Genomic DNA, 19715 nt, shown 5'->3' on the forward strand with positions numbered 1-19715 from the left:
CAATAATCAGGGGAGCATCTTCCTCCCCTTCTAAGATACAAACTACCCATAACCACCCCAAATAAAAATTTCACCCTACTGACGAGGACTTCTTCTCCCCCCTTCAACCACCATACCCTCACCCTTAGATGCAGGACCGGCACCCGGCACCTGCACACCCCGCATCATGTGCTTTACTCCAAAATCCACCACCCTGCTTCTCTCTGGGCTCTTGACCGAGGACCCCGCACCCCCAAACAGGAAACTTGGTCCCCCCTCCCTTGCCCAACCCTGGGCCATCCCTGGAAGGTCTATCTCAGACAAGGGTACAATAGTAGGTGAAGAGGGGGCCACCCAGGGCCCCGAACCTTCTCCCTCCCCCACCTCCAGCTTTTCCACCCTTATCTTCCTTCTCGGGGAGACCGCGGTAAGGGAGAAAACCTATCCCCCCCACCAGCTCCTGTTTAGCCTCCCCCCCTTTACCACCCCTCTCCCCCTGTTGTCAAAGCGCCCCTTCCTCCTCGTCCTCCTGTTTGGAGGAGAAACCGATGTAACTCTACCCCCCCTCGCCAGCCCCTCCACCAACCCTCTCATCTCCTCCACCCGGGCAGACGATACATCACTGTCCCCCCACTCTTTTACCCCCTCTCCTTCTGGTTCCACCTCCAATGCCTTCTCAGTCATCTGTTTCTCCGTTGTTGTCCTTTCTTGACTCTTCACAATCCTGTGTCCGTCCTCTGCCTGCTCCTCTTCTCCTTCAACCTCTCCCTCTCCTCCCAGCACCTTCTCCACCTGCTCCTCCTCTCCTTCAACCTCTCCCTCTCCTCCCAGCACCTTTTCCACCTGCTCCTCCTCTCCTTCCACCGCTCCTCCCGACACCTTTTCCTCCTCTTTTCGTGATGTTCCTGTTCCAGATCCCATGTCCGCTCCTCTTCCTCTACTTCCCACATCCCCCGCACCTGCTCCCCCTCCAGCTGCAGACGCGTATGACCCGTGACGAGCCGGGCAACTCCGCCACAGGTGTGTAACCGAGCCACACCCGTGGCAAGCCTTTGGCTCGTCACAATCCCTTGCCTCGTGACCGCTCGACCCACAGAACCTGCAAATCCTTGTACTACACGAGGCAAGGGTATGACCATAGGCCATACAGCGCCTGCAAAATGGAGGCTGACGGGCATAATGTAACGTCCCCCTGTCAGCCCCCAGGGAGAACATCGCCGGGGGATGTAGGAACCCACCCAATCCCCTTGGGTCCTCCCTGAGAAGGGCCTGAACCCTCTCCTCCCGTTCCAGAATCCCAGGGAGTCCCTGAGGCGCCTCGCTGAGGAAACATTGTCCATGTATCGCCCCAGAAAGGCCCTCACCTCTTCGTCAGTCACATGGGGATTGTACATGGTCACAGTTACCAATCGAAAACTACTTCTCGCCAAGTTGGTCACTTCATAATGGCACATGGGAAATGCCTTACTCCCTTCTTTTGTCTTCATCAAAATTTCTTCATGCTTCCCTTCACTATAAAAAGTCACATCAAAAGCCCCCTCAATTGGATTATCTTGGAAGCATAAAACATCCTTTACCTCCAGTTCCAATATCCCCATCAATATGGTCCTTCCGAACTTCTCTCTTCCAAATGGCTCCATTTCTTTGTCCCTCCATGCGAATCTCACAGTATTGGACAATCCAATTCCTGGTACCGACTTGTTATAAATGGTACGTGCCATTTCCAAAAGGAAAAAAACACACGTCCAAACAAGGAAAAAACCAGCTCTCCAAATGGAAGCCTCTGGAAAACACAAAAAACGCCTTGGCAAAAAAAGAACCCTGTCTCACACAAAACCTATCGCCCTCCTATCTCCGACCTTTTGACTCAGCGAGCTCTGGGGCACCTCGGTACCAAGCTTGATCTGAGCCAAAAGGCCGAGAAGCGATAACCCACAAATTGACCCCTGCACCCGCCGGTCCCGGGGCCTCGGCAGACCTCATCGGTTTGGCAAAAGTTGGCTCCTCCTCACCCAACGCTTCCCTGGTGACAGGCGGGTGTGTTTTTTTAAAAGTCGCTAATGCGTCGTTAGGTCACTAGCTCTTTAATCCTATTGCGACTATTTGTTCAATGCCCGGCAAATACACCAGTCATCGTCGGGCTTGAACTCAATTGCCCGAGCGACTACTTTGAGTGGAAAAATACGCCGGTCGGTCAGCCGGCTTCAAGTCAAACGCCTGAGCAAAAGTCTCAAGGCGTCATCTCTGTCAATTTCTCTTGAAACAAGATACCGGGCTCTGCCAGAAGCAAAGCCCTTCCAAAAATACGTTGAACTCGTAAGTGTTCCTCTCCACGGAAGTCTTTAGTAAAAGGCGAAAGGCTTGTGCGTAATGAAGAGAAACCAGAGTCGTATGGAAGTCAGAGGTCGGGGCCCGAGACACACACGGTGCACTCTAGGCCGGGTCCCCGTGGTGGTCCCCGAACCCACTCTTCCAAGTTTTCGAGGGCTGTGGGTAAAAAGTCACAGACAGACAGACAGACAGACAGACAGACAGACAGACAGACAGACAGACAGACAGATAGATAGATAGACAATCCTGGTGAAGTGATTGTATTTTTGGGGGGCTCAAAAACACACACACACACACAATCCTGGTGAAGTGATTGTATTTTTTGGGGGCTCAAAACACACACACACACACACACACACACACACACACACACACACACACACACACACTCTCCTGGCCAATGTTTTTTTTTTTTTAAGTAAAATGGCGGGAAAACGGGGACCCCCATGAAGGGGGCTTCGCACTTGTTTCAGTTTGGATGATTCTTCTTTTTCCATTCCTTCTCTTCTTCTGCTAGCTGTTTTACATAGCTTGGTGTATTTCTTTTCCTTGACAATGGGAGAAAAGTGTTGCACCGTTCCCGGAGGTACTGCAATACCGGGTCGATGCGTGGAGCGGACGGAGCAAGCCCCATTTCCGACTCCCTGTTCGAAAAATCCATTTAATATGTAGTCCCCCGATGGGGGACGTATCAGATATTAAACTGATAAGAACAGATTTTTTTTACAAAATATATTTATTACGTTCCAAACCAACCAAAATTTTCCACACATCAATCAATTCAAATACAAATTCCAATCAACACAAAAATAAACATTTCAAAACTATTCAACAATAACCAAATCCAAAACCCAAAAGTCATTGGAGCATCTTCCCCCCCTTCCCACCTACAAACCAATACCCATACCCATATCAAATAACCAAAAAACACTCACCCTATACTCCCGACCGACGGGGACGCCTCCTCCACTCCTGACGCTCCACCGTCGGCCTCCATCCCCTCTCCTGGAAACAAAAACAACCCCCGGCACACCCACACTCTGTGCCTTGTGCCCCCCACTCAAATCCACCACCCTGCCCTCCTCCTGACTACAGCCCGGGGACCTCCCGCCCCAAACAGGGAGCTTAAGCCTCCCTCCATCACCCAATCCTGGGCCATGCTTGTGAGGTCCAGCTCAGACAGGGGTGTAAAAGAGAAGGCAGAGGGAGCCCACGAGGGCCCAGCAACCTCCCCCTCCCCTCCCCCCCGATCTGCCCTCCCCCTCTTTTACCACCCGACCTCCTCGAGCGCTCCCCCCTTTTTCGACTTTTTGGTTGGTGGAGTAAAAGGCAAAACGTTTTCATAAGTCGCCTCTTTCTCCACCTCCACCTGTGTTTCCACCACTTCACAGTCCCCCCACTCCTTCACCCCCTCTCCTTCTGGTCCCGCCTCCGATGCCTTCTCTGTCTCCTTCCTCTCCGATGCCTTCTCAGTCTCCATCTTCTCCAATGTCTTCTCTGTCTTCTTCTCTGATGCCTTCTCCATCTTTCTCTCTGATGACTTCTCTGTCTCTCTCCTATTCGATGTCTTCTTTGTCTCCTTTCCCTCCGATGCCTTCTCTGTCTCCTTCCTCTCCGATGCCTTCTCAGTCTCCATCTTCTCCAATGTCTTCTCTGTCTTCTTCTCTGATGCCTTCTCCATCTTCCTCTCTGATGCCTTCTCTGTCTCTCTCCTCTTCGATGTCTTCTTTGTCTCCTTCCCCTCCGATGCCTTCTCTGTCTCCTTCCTCTCCACCACTGTCCTCTCTTGTCCCTCCACACTACTGACTCCTTTCTCCTCCTCTCCTTTGGCCTCCTTCTCTTCTGGTACCACTATGCCCATTTCTTCTTTGTCTTTTCCTTCTCCTGCTTCTGTTTTTTCCTCCTCTCCTCGCTGTGTGTCCGCTCCCTCCGTGCCTGTTCTCGGTTCTGGGTCTCCTCTTCTTCCCCCATCCCCGGCTCTCGCTCCCCCCCCAGCTGCAGACGCGTATGACCGCCCGACGCGCCGGGCATTCACGCCACAGGTGCGTCAGCATGCCACACCCGTGACATGCCTTCGGCGCGTCACAGTCCCTCGCCTCGTGCTCCGCAGATCCACAATACCTGCATTTCTTTATGCTGCACGAGGCGAGGATATGACCATAGGCCATACAGCGCCTGCAGAACGGGGGCTGACGTGCATAGTACAACGTCCCCTGTCAGCCCCCAGGAGAACATCGCCGGAGGATGGAGGTATCCTCCCAGGCCCCTGGGTCCTCTCTAAGAAGGGCCTGATACCCTCTCTTCCCAGTCCAATACCCGAGTGAGTCTTTGAGGAGCCTTCCTGAGGAGATGTTGTCCATATATCTCCCCAGGAAAGTCCTCACCTCTTCTTCCTTCACATGAGGGTTGTACATAGTGACCGTCACAACTCTAAAATTGGGCTTCGCCAAGCTCGTCACAGCATAGTGGCACATAGGTCGTGTGTTCACCAAATCCCTCACCTTCCGCATCGTCTCCTCATGCTGCTTCTCCGTATGAAACGTGACATCATACGCGCCTTCTAATGGATTATCCTGGAGGCAGAAGACGTCCTTTACCCCAAGCTTGAGCAACCCCATCAGGATAGTTCTCCCGAACGTTTCCCTCCCGAATTGCTCCACCTCCTTATCCTTCCATGCAAATCTTGCCGTGTTGGCCAGTCCAACCCCCGGAACAGACCTGTTCGGGATATTCTTCTCCATGTTCTTCAATTAAGAAAAAATCTCTTCAAAAAGAAGCCGCTCAAAAACAAAAAACTTTCCTCCCTCCTGCCTTCCTTCGACCTTTTGGCTCAGCGGGCTCTGGGGCACCTCGGTACCAAGCTTGATCTGAGCCAAAAGGCCGAGAAGCGATAACCCACAAATTGACCCCTGCACCCGCCGGGCCCCCGGGGGCCTCGGCAGACCTCATCGGTTTGGCAAAAGTTGGCTCCTCCTCACCCAACGCTTCCCTGGTGACAGGCGGGTGTGTTTTTTTTAAAAGTCGCTAATGCGTCGTTAGGTCACTAGCTCTTTAATCCTATTGCGACTATTTGTTCAATGCCCGGCAAATACACCAGTCATCGTCGGGCTTGAACTCAATTGCCCGAGCGACTACTTTGAGTGGAAAAAATACGCCGGTCGGTCAGCCGGCTTCAAGTCAAACGCCTGAGCAAAAAGTCTCGGCGTCATCTCTGTCAATTTCTCTTGAAACAAGATACCGGGCTCTGCCAGAAGCAAAGCCCTTCCAAAAATACGTTGAACTCGTAAGTGTTCCTCTCCACGGAAGTCTTTAGTAAAAGGCGAAAGGCTTGTGCGTAATGAAGAGAAACCAGAGTCGTATGGAAGTCAGAGGTCGGGGCCCGAGACACACACGGTGCACTCTAGGCCGGGTCCCCGCGGGTGGTCCCCGAACCCACTCTTCCAAGTTTTCGAGGGCTGTGGGTAAAAAGTCACAGACAGACAGACAGACAGACAGACAGACAGACAGACAGACAGACAGACAGACAGATAGATAGATAGACAATCCTGGTGAAGTGATTGTATTTTTGGGGGGCTCAAAACACACACACACACACAATCCTGGTGAAGTGATTGTATTTTTTTGGGGGCTCAAAAACACACACACACACACACACACACACACACACACACACACACACACACACTCTCCTGGCCAATGTTTTTTTTTTTTTTTTTTTTTTTTAAGTAAAATGGCGGGAAAACGGGGACCCCCATGAAGGGGCTTCGCACTTGTTTCAGTTTGGATGATTCTTCTTTTTCCATTCCTTCTCTTCTTCTGCTAGCTGTTTTACATAGCTTGGTGTATTTCTTTTTCCTTGACAATGGGAGAAAAGTGTTGCACCGTTCCCGGAGGTACTGCAATACCGGGTCGATGCGTGGAGCGGACGGAGCAAGCCCCATTTCCGACTCCCTGTTCGAAAAATCCATTTAATATGTAGTCCCCCGATGGGGGACGTATCAGATATTAAACTGATAAGAACAGATTTTTTTTTTACAAAATATATTTATTACGTTCGAAACCCAACAAAAATCTTACACAAATCAATCAATTCAAACACAAATTCCATTAAACATTTCAAAACTATTCAATAATAACCAAACCCCACAACCAAAAGTCATGTGAGTATCTTCCCTCCCCTTCCCAACTACAAACCAAAACCCATACCCCCACCAAAAAATCTAAGAAAAACTCACCCCATCCCGACCGACGGGGACGCCTTCTCCACTCCTGACGCTCCCCCGTCGGCCGCCATCCCCTCTCCCCTGGATGCGGTAACAGCGCCCGACACACGCTCACCCTGCGTCCCGTACCCCACACTTAGGTCTACCACCCTGCCCTCCTCCTGACTCCGGCCCGGGGACCCCACGAGCCCAAACAGGGAGCTTAAGCCTCCCTCCATCGCCCAATCCTGGGCCATGCCTGTAAGGTCAAGCTCAGACAGGGGTGTAAAGGTGAAGGAAGAGGGAACCCAAGAGGGCCCTGCAACCTCCCCCTCCCCTCCACCCTGATCTGTCCCCCTCCCTCTTTTACCACCCGTCCTCCTTGAGCGCTCCCCTCTTTTCGACCTCTTGTATGGTGGAGTAAAAGGCAAAAAGTTTTCATAGCTTGCCTCCTTCTCCACCTCCACCCGTGATTTCACCTCTTTACTGTCCCCCCACTCCTTCACTCCTTCTCCTACTGGTCCCGCCACAACTACCTTCTCTGTCTCCTCCCTTTCTGTCTTTTCCTTCTCCACCACCTTCTTCCCTGTCTCCTTCCTTTCTGTCTCTTTCTTCTCCACCACCTTCTTCCCTGTCTCCTTCCTTTCTGTCTCTTTCTCCTCCACCACCTTCTTCCCTCTCTCCTTCCTTTCTGTCTCTTTCTCCTCCACCACCTTCTTCCCTGTCTCCTTCCTTTCTATCTCTTTCTTCTCCACCGCTGTCTTCCCAGTCTCCTCCCTCTCTGTTGCCTTCTCCGTTTCCTTCCTCTCCACAGCCGTCTTCTCTGGCCCCTTCACTCTCCTGTCTCCTTCCTCCTCCTGCTCTCCTTCAGCCTTCTGCCCTTCCGTTTCCACTATGCTGTTGTCTTCTTTTTCTTTTTCTCCTCCCGCTTCCGTTTGCTCCTCCTCTTCCACCCGTGTGTCCGCTCCCTCTGTTCCAGTACTCAGTTCTTGGTCCCTCCTTCTACCCCCATCCCCGGCTCTCGTTTCCCCCAGCTGCAGACGCGTATGACCCTTGACGCGCCGGGCATTCACGCCACAGGTGCGTCAGCATGCCACACCTGTGACATGCCTTCGGCGCGTCACAGTCCCTCGCCTCGTGCTCTGCAGATCCACAATACCTGCACTTCTTTATGCTGCACGAGGCGAGGACGTGGCCGTAGGCCATACAACGCCTGCAGTACGGAGGCTGACGGGCATAATGCAACGTCCCCCTGTCAGCCCCCAGGGAGAACATCGCCGGAGGATGGAGGTATCCACCCAATCCTTTTGGGTCCTCTCTTAGGAGGGCCTGGAAACCCCCTCCTCCCGGTCCAAAAACCCAAAGAATCCTTGAGGTGCCTTCCTGAGGAGACACTATCCATGTATCTCCCCAGAAAGGCCCTCACCTCCTCGTCCTTCACGTAAGGGTTGTAAATGTTCACATTCACAACCCTGAAATTACTCTTCGCCAAGCTGGTCACCAAGTAATGAGACACCGGCCTCTCTGCTTGCACTTCTCTCGCCCTTCTGAGAACGTCATCGTGCTTCACTTCAGTGTGTAGCGCCACATCGTATGCCCCCCTCCAAAGGGTTGTCTTGGAGGCAGAACACATCCTCCACCGTCAGTCCAAGGATCTCAATCAAAATGGTCCTCCCAAACTCATCTCTGCCAATTGGCTCCGTCGCCTTATCCTTCCAGGCAAACCGCACCGTATTCGCCAGCCCCATCCTAGGGACTGGCCTCCATGTAGAAGCCTGCGCCATCTCCGCAAAGAAAATTGGCGCACTCGCCTCCGCTTTCTTCCAAAAGAAAAACTGAAAAAGAGCGGCAAAATAAACCAACCGTGAATCCAAATACCAAAACAACAAACTTTCCTCCCTCCTGCCTTCCTTCGACCTTTTGGCTCAGCGGGCTTTGGGGCACCTCGGTACCAAGCTTGATCTGAGCCAAAAGGCCGAGAAGCGATAACCCACAAATTGACCCCTGCACCCGCCGGCCCCCGGGGGCCTCGGCAGACCTCATCGGTTTGGCAAAAGTTGGCTCCTCCTCACCCAACGCTTCCCCTGGTGACAGGCGGGTGTGTTTTTTTTTAAAAGTCGCTAATGCGTCGTTAGGTCACTAGCTCTTTAATCCTATTGCGACTATTTGTTCAATGCCCGGCAAATACACCAGTCATCGTCGGGCTTGAACTCAATTGCCCGAGCGACTACTTTGAGTGGAAAAAATACGCCGGTCGGTCAGCCGGCTTCAAGTCAAACGCCTGAGCAAAAAGTCTCGGCGTCATCTCTGTCAATTTCTCTTGAAACAAGATACCGGGCTCTGCCAGAAGCAAAGCCCTTCCAAAAATACGTTGAACTCGTAAGTGTTCCTCTCCACGGAAGTCTTTAGTAAAAGGCGAAAGGCTTGTGCGTAATGAAGAGAAACCAGAGTCGTATGGAAGTCAGAGGTCGGGGCCCGAGACACACACGGTGCACTCTAGGCCGGGTCCCCGCGGGTGGTCCCCGAACCCACTCTTCCAAGTTTTCGAGGGCTGTGGGTAAAAAGTCACAGACAGACAGACAGACAGACAGACAGACAGACAGACAGACAGACAGACAGACAGACAGACAGACAGACAGATAGATAGACAATCCTGGTGAAGTGATTGTATTTTTGGGGGGCTCAAAACACACACACACACACAATCCTGGTGAAGTGATTGTATTTTTGGGGGGGGCTCAAAACACACACACACACACACACACACACACACACACACACACACACACACACACACACACTCTCCTGGCCAATGTTTTTTTTTTTTTTTTTTTTAAGTAAAATGGCGGGAAAACGGGGACCCCCATGAAGGGGGCTTCGCACTTGTTTCAGTTTGGATGATTCTTCTTTTTCCATTCCTTCTCTTCTTCTGCTAGCTGTTTTACATAGCTTGGTGTATTTCTTTTTCCTTGACAATGGGAGAAAAGTGTTGCACCGTTCCCGGAGGTACTGCAATACCGGGTCGATGCGTGGAGCCGGACCGGAGCAAGCCCCATTTCCGACTCCCTGTTCGAAAAATCCATTTAATATGTAGTCCCCCGATGGGGACGTATCAGATATTAAACTGATAAGAACAGATTTTTTTTTACAAAATATATATTTATTACCATCAATTTCCATACAAATACCTTCAATGTTCCAAACAAAATCAATTTTATAACAAAATCCAAATGGATATTTCAAAACTAATAACCAATAACCAAAACTATAAACAATAATCAGGGGAGCATCTTCCCTCCCCTTCTAAGATACAAACTACCCATAACCACCCCAAATAAAAATTTCACCCTACTGACGAGGACTTCTTCTCCCCCCTTCAACCACCATACCCTCACCCTTAGATGCAGGACCGGCACCCGGCACCTGCACACCCCGCATCATGTGCTTTACTCCAAAATCCACCACCCTGCTTCTCTCTGGGCTCTTGACCGAGGACCCCGCACCCCCAAACAGGAAACTTGGTCCCCCCTCCCTTGCCCAACCCTGGGCCATCCCTGGAAGGTCTATCTCAGACAAGGGTACAATAGTAGGTGAAGAGGGGGCCACCCAGGGCCCCGAACCTTCTCCCTCCCCCACCTCCAGCTTTTCCACCCTTATCTTCCTTCTCGGGGAGACCGCGGTAAGGGAGAAAACCTATCCCCCCCACCAGCTCCTGTTTAGCCTCCCCCCCTTTACCACCCCCTCTCCCCTGTTGTCAAAGCGCCCCTTCCTCCTCGTCCTCCTGTTTGGAGGAGAAACCGATGTAACTCTACCCCCCCCTCGCCAGCCCCTCCACCAACCCTCTCATCTCCTCCACCCGGGCAGACGATACATCACTGTCCCCCACTCTTTTACCCCCTCTCCTTCTGGTTCCACCTCCAATGCCTTCTCAGTCATCTGTTTCTCCGTTGTTGTCCTTTCTTGACTCTTCACAATCCTGTGTCCGTCCTCTGCCTGCTCCTCTTCTCCTTCAACCTCTCCCTCTCCTCCCAGCACCTTCTCCACCTGCTCCTCCTCTCCTTCAACCTCTCCCTCTCCTCCCAGCACCTTTTCCACCTGCTCCTCCTCTCCTTCCACCGCTCCTCCCGACACCTTTTCCTCCTCTTTTCGTGATGTTCCTGTTCCAGATCCCATGTCCGCTCCTCTTCCTCTACTTCCCACATCCCCGCACCTGCTCCCCCTCCAGCTGCAGACGCGTAGTGACCCGTGACGAGCCGGGCAACTCCGCCACAGGTGTGTAACCGAGCCACACCCGTGGCAAGCCTTTGGCTCGTCACAATCCCTTGCCTCGTGACCGCTCGACCCACAGAACCTGCAAATCCTTGTACTACACGAGGCAAGGGTATGACCATAGGCCATACAGCGCCTGCAAAATGGAGGCTGACGGGCATAATGTAACGTCCCCCTGTCAGCCCCCAGGGAGAACATCGCCGGGGGATGTAGGAACCCACCCAATCCCCTTGGGTCCTCCCTGAGAAGGGCCTGGAACCCTCTCCTCCCGTTCCAGAATCCCAGGGGAGTCCCTGAGGCGCCTCGCTGAGGAAACATTGTCCATGTATCGCCCCAGAAAGGCCCTCACCTCTTCGTCAGTCACATGGGGATTGTACATGGTCACAGTTACCAATCGAAAACTACTTCTCGCCAAGTTGGTCACTTCATAATGGCACATGGGAAATGCCTTACTCCCTTCTTTTGTCTTCATCAAAATTTCTTCATGCTTCCCTTCACTATAAAAGTCACATCAAAAGCCCCCTCAATTGGATTATCTTGGAAGCATAAAACATCCTTTACCTCCAGTTCCAATATCCCCATCAATATGGTCCTTCCGAACTTCTCTCTTCCAAATGGCTCCATTTCTTTGTCCCTCCATGCGAATCTCACAGTATTGGACAATCCAATTCCTGGTACCGACTTGTTATAAATGGTACGTGCCATTTCCAAAAGGAAAAAAAACACACGTCCAAACAAGGAAAAAACCAGCTCTCCAAATGGAAGCCTCTGGAAAACACAAAAAACGCCTTGGCAAAAAAGAACCCTGTCTCACACAAAAACCTATCGCCCTCCTATCTCCGACCTTTTGACTCAGCGAGCTCTGGGGCACCTCGGTACCAAGCTTGATCTGAGCCAAAAGGCCGAGAAGCGATAACCCACAAATTGACCCCTGCACCCGCCGGGCCCCCGGGGGCCTCGGCAGACCTCATCGGTTTGGCAAAAGTTGGCTCCTCCTCACCCAACGCTTCCCTGGTGACAGGCGGGTGTGTTTTTTTTTAAAAGTCGCTAATGCGTCGTTAGGTCACTAGCTCTTTAATCCTATTGCGACTATTTGTTCAATGCCCGGCAAATACACCAGTCATCGTCGGGCTTGAACTCAATTGCCCGAGCGACTACTTTGAGTGGAAAAATACGCCGGTCGGTCAGCCGGCTTCAAGTCAAACGCCTGAGCAAAAGTCTCGGCGTCATCTCTGTCAATTTCTCTTGAAACAAGATACCGGGCTCTGCCAGAAGCAAAGCCCTTCCAAAAATACGTTGAACTCGTAAGTGTTCCTCTCCACGGAAGTCTTTAGTAAAAGGCGAAAGGCTTGTGCGTAATGAAGAGAAACCAGAGTCGTATGGAAGTCAGAGGTCGGGGCCCGAGACACACACGGTGCACTCTAGGCCGGGTCCCCGCGGGTGGTCCCCGAACCCACTCTTCCAAGTTTTCGAGGGCTGTGGGTAAAAAGTCACAGACAGACAGACAGACAGACAGACAGACAGACAGACAGACAGACAGACAGACAGACAGACAGACAGACAGATAGATAGATAGACAATCCTGGTGAAGTGATTGTATTTTTGGGGGGGCTCAAAAAAACACACACACACACACAATCCTGGTGAAGTGATTGTATTTTTTTGGGGGGCTCAAAAACACACACACACACACACACACACACACACACACACACACACACACACACACACTCTCCTGGCCAATGTTTTTTTTTTTTAAGTAAAATGGCGGGAAAACGGGGACCCCCATGAAGGGGGCTTCGCACTTGTTTCAGTTTGGATGATTCTTCTTTTTCCATTCCTTCTCTTCTTCTGCTAGCTGTTTTACATAGCTTGGTGTATTTCTTTTTCCTTGACAATGGGAGAAAAGTGTTGCACCGTTCCCGGAGGTACTGCAATACCGGGTCGATGCGTGGAGCGGACGGAGCAAGCCCCATTTCCGACTCCCTGTTCGAAAAATCCATTTAATATGTAGTCCCCGATGGGGGACGTATCGGATATTAAACTGATAAGAACAGATTTTTTTTTACAAAATATATTTATTACGTTCCAAACCAACCAAAATTTTCCACACATCAATCAATTCAAATACAAATTCCAATCAACACAAAATAAACATTTCAAAACTATTCAACAATAACCAAATCCAAAACCCAAAAGTCATTGGAGCATCTTCCCTCCCCTTCCCACCTACAAACCAATACCCATACCCATATCAAATAACCAAAAAACACTCACCCTATACTCCCGACCGACGGGGACGCCTCCTCCACTCCTGACGCTCCACCGTCGGCCTCCATCCCCTCTCCCCTGGAAACAAAAACAACCCCCGGCACACCCACACTCTGTGCCTTGTGCCCCCCACTCAAATCCACCACCCTGCCCTCCTCCTGACTACAGCCCGGGGACCTCCCGCCCCCAAACAGGGAGCTTAAGCCTCCCTCCATCACCCAATCCTGGGCCATGCTTGTGAGGTCCAGCTCAGACAGGGTGTAAAAGAGAAGGCAGAGGGAGCCCACGAGGGCCCAGCAACCTCCCCTCCCCCTCCCCCCCGATCTGCCCTCCCCCTCTTTTACCACCCGACCTCCTCGAGCGCTCCCCTTTTTCGACTTTTTGGTTGGTGGAGTAAAAGGCAAAACGTTTTCATAAGTCGCCTCTTTCTCCACCTCCACCTGTGTTTCCACCACTTCACAGTCCCCCACTCCTTCACCCCCTCTCCTTCTGGTCCCGCCTCCGATGCCTTCTCTGTCTCCTTCCTCTCCGATGCCTTCTCAGTCTCCATCTTCTCCAATGTCTTCTCTGTCTTCTTCTCTGATGCCTTCTCCATCTTTCTCTCTGATGACTTCTCTGTCTCTCTCCTATTCGATGTCTTCTTTGTCTCCTTTCCCTCCGATGCCTTCTCTGTCTCCTTCCTCTCCGATGCCTTCTCAGTCTCCATCTTCTCCAATGTCTTCTCTGTCTTCTTCTCTGATGCCTTCTCCATCTTCCTCTCTGATGCCTTCTCTGTCTCTCTCCTCTTCGATGTCTTCTTTGTCTCCTTCCCCTCCGATGCCTTCTCTGTCTCCTTCCTCTCCACCACTGTCCTCTCTTGTCCCTCCACACTACTGACTCCTTTCTCCTCCTCTCCTTTGGCCTCCTTCTCTTCTGGTACCACTATGCCCATTTCTTCTTTGTCTTTTCCTTCTCCTGCTTCTGTTTTTTCCTCCTCTCCTCGCTGTGTGTCCGCTCCCTCCGTGCCTGTTCTCGGTTCTGGGTCTCCTCTTCTTCCCCCATCCCCGGCTCTCGCTCCCCCCCCAGCTGCAGACGCGTATGACCGCCGACGCGCCGGGCATTCACGCCACAGGTGCGTCAGCATGCCACACCCGTGACATGCCTTCGGCGCGTCACAGTCCCTCGCCTCGTGCTCCGCAGATCCACAATACCTGCATTTCTTTATGCTGCACGAGGCGAGGATATGACCATAGGCCATACAGCGCCTGCAGAACGGGGGCTGACGTGCATAGTACAACGTCCCCCTGTCAGCCCCCAGGGAGAACATCGCCGGAGGATGGAGGTATCCTCCCAGGCCCCCTGGGTCCTCTCTAAGAAGGGCCTGATACCCTCTCTTCCCAGTCCAATACCCGAGTGAGTCTTTGAGGAGCCTTCCTGAGGAGATGTTGTCCATATATCTCCCCAGGAAAGTCCTCACCTCTTCTTCCTTCACATGAGGGTTGTACATAGTGACCGTCACAACTCTAAAATTGGGCTTCGCCAAGCTCGTCACAGCATAGTGGCACATAGGTCGTGTGTTCACCAAATCCCTCACCTTCCGCATCGTCTCCTCATGCTGCTTCTCCGTATGAAACGTGACATCATACGCGCCTTCTAATGGATTATCCTGGAGGCAGAAGACGTCCTTTACCCCAAGCTTGAGCAACCCCATCAGGATAGTTCTCCCGAACGTTTCCCTCCCGAATTGCTCCACCTCCTTATCCTTCCATGCAAATCTTGCCGTGTTGGCCAGTCCAACCCCCGGAACAGACCTGTTCGGGATATTCTTCTCCATGTTCTTCAATTAAGAAAAAATCTCTTCAAAAAGAAGCCGCTCAAAAACAAAAAACTTTCCTCCCTCCTGCCTTCCTTCGACCTTTTGGCTCAGCGGGCTCTGGGGCACCTCGGTACCAAGCTTGATCTGAGCCAAAAGGCCGGAAGCGATAACCCACAAATTGACCCCTGCACCCGCCGGTCCCGGGGGCCTCGGCAGACCTCATCGGTTTGGCAAAAGTTGGCTCCTCCTCACCCAACGCTTCCCTGGTGACAGGCGGGTGTGTTTTTTTTAAAAGTCGCTAATGCGTCGTTAGGTCACTAGCTCTTTAATCCTATTGCGACTATTTGTTCAATGCCCGGCAAATACACCAGTCATCGTCGGGCTTGAACTCAATTGCCCGAGCGACTACTTTGAGTGGAAAAAAATACGCCGGTCGGTCAGCCGGCTTCAAGTCAAACGCCTGAGCAAAAAGTCTCGGCGTCATCTCTGTCAATTTCTCTTGAAACAAGATACCGGGCTCTGCCAGAAGCAAAGCCCTTCCAAAAATACGTTGAACTCGTAAGTGTTCCTCTCCACGGAAGTCTTTAGTAAAAGGCGAAAGGCTTGTGCGTAATGAAGAGAAACCAGAGTCGTATGGAAGTCAGAGGTCGGGGCCCGAGACACACACGGTGCACTCTAGGCCGGGTCCCCGCGGGTGGTCCCCGAACCCACTCTTCCAAGTTTTCGAGGGCTGTGGGTAAAAAGTCACAGACAGACAGACAGACAGACAGACAGACAGACAGACAGACAGACAGATAGATAGATAGACAATCCTGGTGAAGTGATTGTATTTTTGGGGGGCTCAAAAACACACACACACACACAATCCTGGTGAAGTGATTGTATTTTTTGGGGGGGCTCAAAACAACACACACACACACACACACACACACACACACACACACACACACACACTCTCCTGGCCAATGTTTTTATTTTTTTATTTTTTTTTAAGTAAAATGGCGGGAAAACGGGGGACCCCCATGAAGGGGGCTTCGCACTTGTTTCAGTTTGGATGATTCTTCTTTTTCCATTCCTTCTCTTCTTCTGCTAGCTGTTTTACATAGCTTGGTGTATTTCTTTTTCCTTGACAATGGGAGAAAAGTGTTGCACCGTTCCCGGAGGTACTGCAATACCGGGTCGATGCGTGGAAGCGGACGGAGCAAGCCCCATTTCCGACTCCCTGTTCGAAAAATCCATTTAATATGTAGTCCCCGATGGGGACGTATCAGATATTAAACTGATAAGAACAGATTTTTTTTTTTAGAAAAAATAATTTATTACAATCAATGCCATTCATACAATACAAAACAATACAAACTCATACATTCCATCCAAACACAAATAATAATGGCATTTTTAATTCAAAACCAAACGAAAACCCAAAACAAAAACTCAGGGGAGCATCATCCCTCCCCGTCATCCTAAACACTAACTTTCCCTATCTTCCCGTCCCTAATCTAAAATAACCCCAGCCCTAATCCCCCCTTCCATCTCTCCCGGGCAGCATGCTGCCCCCACTTCCTCTCCTCCCTCTTCATCCTCCCTCTCAAATCTCCTTCCACCCTCCTCACTATCCCTTCCACCCCCCAATCTTTCCCTGTCTTAACCATGTTCTGCCTGGCTTCCCACAGCCCCCCGCTTAAAGAGGCTCATGAGAAGCCAGAGCAGAAACCTATCCCTATCCGTCCCCCTCGCTCTCCCTACACCTCTCTCTAACCTAGCCCACGTCAAAACAAAATCACCTCTAACCCTTCCTAACAACACCCGTGCCTTCGCCCATACTACTCCGGCAATGGCACAGTCCCAAAAGACATGGCGCACAGTCTCCTCCCTGCCACACGAAAGCCTTGGGCAGGTGGGGGATCGCGCCAAGCTATGCCGGTACATGGTGGAACGTACCGGCAAACACTTGTGGAGGCTCAACCAATTCAGGTCCTTGAGCCTGTTGTCCAGGCCCCGCGCCTGCACTCCTTCCCAGACCTCCGCCGGGATGCCCACCACAGGTGCCGGACTTACTGCCCGTCTAACCTCCTCGTACAGGTGCCTGTGATCTAAACCTACTCGGGCGACTTCAACCTCGGGGTGCGCACGCAGCCACTTGGCCGCATGGCCAAAGTGCCACGGCAGCTGTTCCGCCCGAGGACCCGTGTTAGACCACACCATTACGCTTCTCGCCTGATACGAGAAGAACACCCGCAGGAGGTAACCGGACGGGTGTAGTACCGGCTGAGCAAGCTCCGTTAACAGAAAAGAAACAAAAATTGCGTCCAGCTTAAGGGGGAGATGTGGTACCCCCTACCTCCCTCCCCGATGGGACAGATCATGCGTGCCCTGGCGACCCACTCGTACCTGCCACCCCACATGAACTGAAACACTAGCCTCACTAGAGGCCTCCTCAGACAAGCCGGCAATGGGTAGATGTACGCCAAGTACAATAGAGATGGCAATACATCCACCTTGAGAACCAGGACCTTGCCTAAAAAGGACAACGACCTAGCCCTCCACATTGCTAGCTTCCTCTGTACCACTGCGATGCCCATGTTCCAGTTCAGCGTCGCTGAGCCGGAGGTCTCAAAATGGACCCCGAGTATCCTCAGGGCCCCGTTACAGAGAGATAACCCTCCGGGCACATCCGTCCTACCACTCCATCTTCCGAAAAACTTAACGGAAGACTTCGGCGTGGTTAAGAACCGCCCCCGACGCTCGGGTGAAGTCCCCAATGATGGCAAGGGACCTTGTCAGGCACGAGTCCTTGCAAAGCAGCAAGGAGGTGTCGTCGGCGTACTGTGTCAACTTTACATGGAGACCGCCACTTCCAGGAATCAGCAAGCCTTCCACCCCTGTGTCTGCCCTAATGGCAGCCCCCAGAGGCTCCATGTACAGAACGAAGAGGAGTGCCGAGAGCGGGCATCCCTGCCTGACCCCAGACGAGAGGTCAAAAACATCACCTAAGTGACTGTTTACGCTAACCCGGCACCCCGCTCCGACATATAAAGTACGGATCCATCCTATAAACTTTTCCCCAAATCCTAATCTACCTAACACCCTGAATAGAAATGATCTATTCACGCGATCAAAGGCTTTCGCCTGATCAAGCGCTGCTACCATTAAAGGCAGCCCTCTGTCTTCTACCCAAGCGATGGAGTCCCTGATCAACTGTAGGTTCCACCTAATAGAGCGGCCCTCTACCCCGCACGTCTGATCCTCATGTACGACGTAGGGAAGGGCTGTGCGTAACCGGTCCGCTAAGACCTTTGCTAACAGCTTATAGTCTACGCACAGCATGGTCAACGGCCGCCAGTTGCCAAGGTCTGTTACTTCCCCCTTCTTGTAAAGAAGTGACAGCACACCAACAGCCATTGATCCCCCGGGACCCCCGTCTCAAGGATGGCCTTCAAAACTTCAAGGACCACTGGTCCAAGTATACCCCAAAACTTGAGGTAAAACTCGGCCGGCAGTCCATCCATCCCAGGCACCTTCCCTTTTCCCATCCTCCTGAGTGCGCTCTCAACCTCTTCGAGGGAGATCTGAGCCTCCATCACTTCTCTAATGTCCTCCGGCAATCGCCGGGACAAGTGTTCTAAAAACACATTTCCCTGCTCTACATCTATTTCCCTTTCCTTAAATAAACCTCGGAAATGATCAGTTGTCACCCTGACCATTTCCTCCGGTTTTCTCACTATACTACCATCTTCTTCCCTCACCCCATGCATTATCTTCCTACTCTGTCTGGCCCTAACTGACTTAAAGAACATAGCGGAACAAGTCTCATTATGTTCTAAAAGCCATTATGCGCACGCTCCAAGAAAGCTCGAGCCTTCCGCTCCTGCAACTCCCCTGAGCTGCGCCTTCAGAGCTGTGGATCTCTCCCAGTCAATCGACCCGCCGAGGTTGCCTGCCTCATACTCGAGTTCAATCAACCTTTGGATACGATCCACCTCCCTCCTTTCCTCCCTTTTTGTCCTCTTACAATATCCTATTATAAAGGCCCTAATCCTTACCTTAACTAAATCCCACCACTCTAACACCCCCTCGCACATGGACCGGAGGCCTTCAAGCCCCCGAAAGAAACCAAAAAGGCGTCAGCGAAAGCTTGCTCCTCCAGCACCTCCCGATCTAATTTCCAGTACCCCCTACCGAAGAGGCAGACTGGCGACCCCACCTGCAGGAGCACCCCGTCGTGATCTGAGAAGAACACAGGCAACAGCCGCCCAGACAACTGACCCAAAGACCTAGATAGGAAAATATGAGTCGAGCCTCCGCGCAACCCCCGAGAGTTGCGCCATGTGGGACCAGCCATTGTCGGAGTAGAGTGCAGGCCTCCATCAACCAGACCATGGCAAGCCATTAGCCCGGTGATGGCGCCTGCACTACTATCACCCACTATCCCTAAATCTATATTGAAATCCCCTCCGATCACCAAGTGCCTATTTGTGACACACAGGGGCGCCAGACAGTCCACCATCTCCCTCCTGTCTGCCGCCACCTGTGGCCCATACACCCCAATTAACCTATATCTACTCTCCCTATATGTTACATCTACCCCCAACACCCTCCCCTGCATTATACAAAAAGTGCTCTCTATTTTAACCTCCCTATTCCCACACAAAATCCCTACTCCTGTTGAGTGCACCCCTCCTATACCCCAATATGATTCTCCCTTATCCCACTCCCTCCTAAATCTATTTACGTCCCCTCCATCCCTCAGGTGAACCTCCTGTAAAAAACAGAAATCAAACCCCACACCCTCTAAATAACTAAAACCGCCCTCCTTTTAACAAAATCCCTTAAACCCCTTACATTTAAACTAAGAAAAGTAACAGAAA

The 19715-nt window shown here is 51.8% G+C and overlaps 5 non-coding genes and 5 pseudogenes across 5 annotated transcripts; all 10 read right to left on the reverse strand.

The window, feature by feature from the left end:
• Positions 1-2252: 2252 nt before the first annotated feature.
• Positions 2253-2369, reverse strand: LOC123736194 (U5 spliceosomal RNA). Its single transcript, XR_006765986.1, has one exon. It is a non-coding gene; the product is annotated as a U5 spliceosomal RNA (small nuclear RNA).
• A 505-nt stretch (positions 2370-2874) lies between these two features.
• Positions 2875-3046, reverse strand: LOC123736161 (uncharacterized; annotated as a pseudogene).
• A 2504-nt stretch (positions 3047-5550) lies between these two features.
• On the reverse strand, positions 5551-5667 carry LOC123736195 (U5 spliceosomal RNA). Its single transcript, XR_006765987.1, has one exon. It is a non-coding gene; the product is annotated as a U5 spliceosomal RNA (small nuclear RNA).
• A 514-nt stretch (positions 5668-6181) lies between these two features.
• On the reverse strand, positions 6182-6355 carry LOC123736158 (uncharacterized; annotated as a pseudogene).
• A 2493-nt stretch (positions 6356-8848) lies between these two features.
• Positions 8849-8965, reverse strand: LOC123736197 (U5 spliceosomal RNA). The gene has a single exon (XR_006765989.1). It is a non-coding gene; the product is annotated as a U5 spliceosomal RNA (small nuclear RNA).
• Positions 8966-9496: 531 nt separating this feature from the next.
• Positions 9497-9670, reverse strand: LOC123736166 (uncharacterized; annotated as a pseudogene).
• A 2372-nt stretch (positions 9671-12042) lies between these two features.
• LOC123736198 (U5 spliceosomal RNA) lies at positions 12043-12159 on the reverse strand. Its single transcript, XR_006765990.1, has one exon. It is a non-coding gene; the product is annotated as a U5 spliceosomal RNA (small nuclear RNA).
• Positions 12160-12687: 528 nt separating this feature from the next.
• On the reverse strand, positions 12688-12859 carry LOC123736181 (uncharacterized; annotated as a pseudogene).
• Positions 12860-15362: 2503 nt separating this feature from the next.
• Positions 15363-15479, reverse strand: LOC123736199 (U5 spliceosomal RNA). Its single transcript, XR_006765991.1, has one exon. It is a non-coding gene; the product is annotated as a U5 spliceosomal RNA (small nuclear RNA).
• A 509-nt stretch (positions 15480-15988) lies between these two features.
• LOC123736167 (uncharacterized) lies at positions 15989-16163 on the reverse strand (annotated as a pseudogene).
• Between the last annotated feature and the right edge of the window lie 3552 nt (positions 16164-19715).

This window comes from Salmo salar, unplaced genomic scaffold (genome assembly GCF_905237065.1).
Source record: "Salmo salar unplaced genomic scaffold, Ssal_v3.1, whole genome shotgun sequence".
Lineage (NCBI taxonomy): Eukaryota > Metazoa > Chordata > Actinopteri > Salmoniformes > Salmonidae > Salmo > Salmo salar.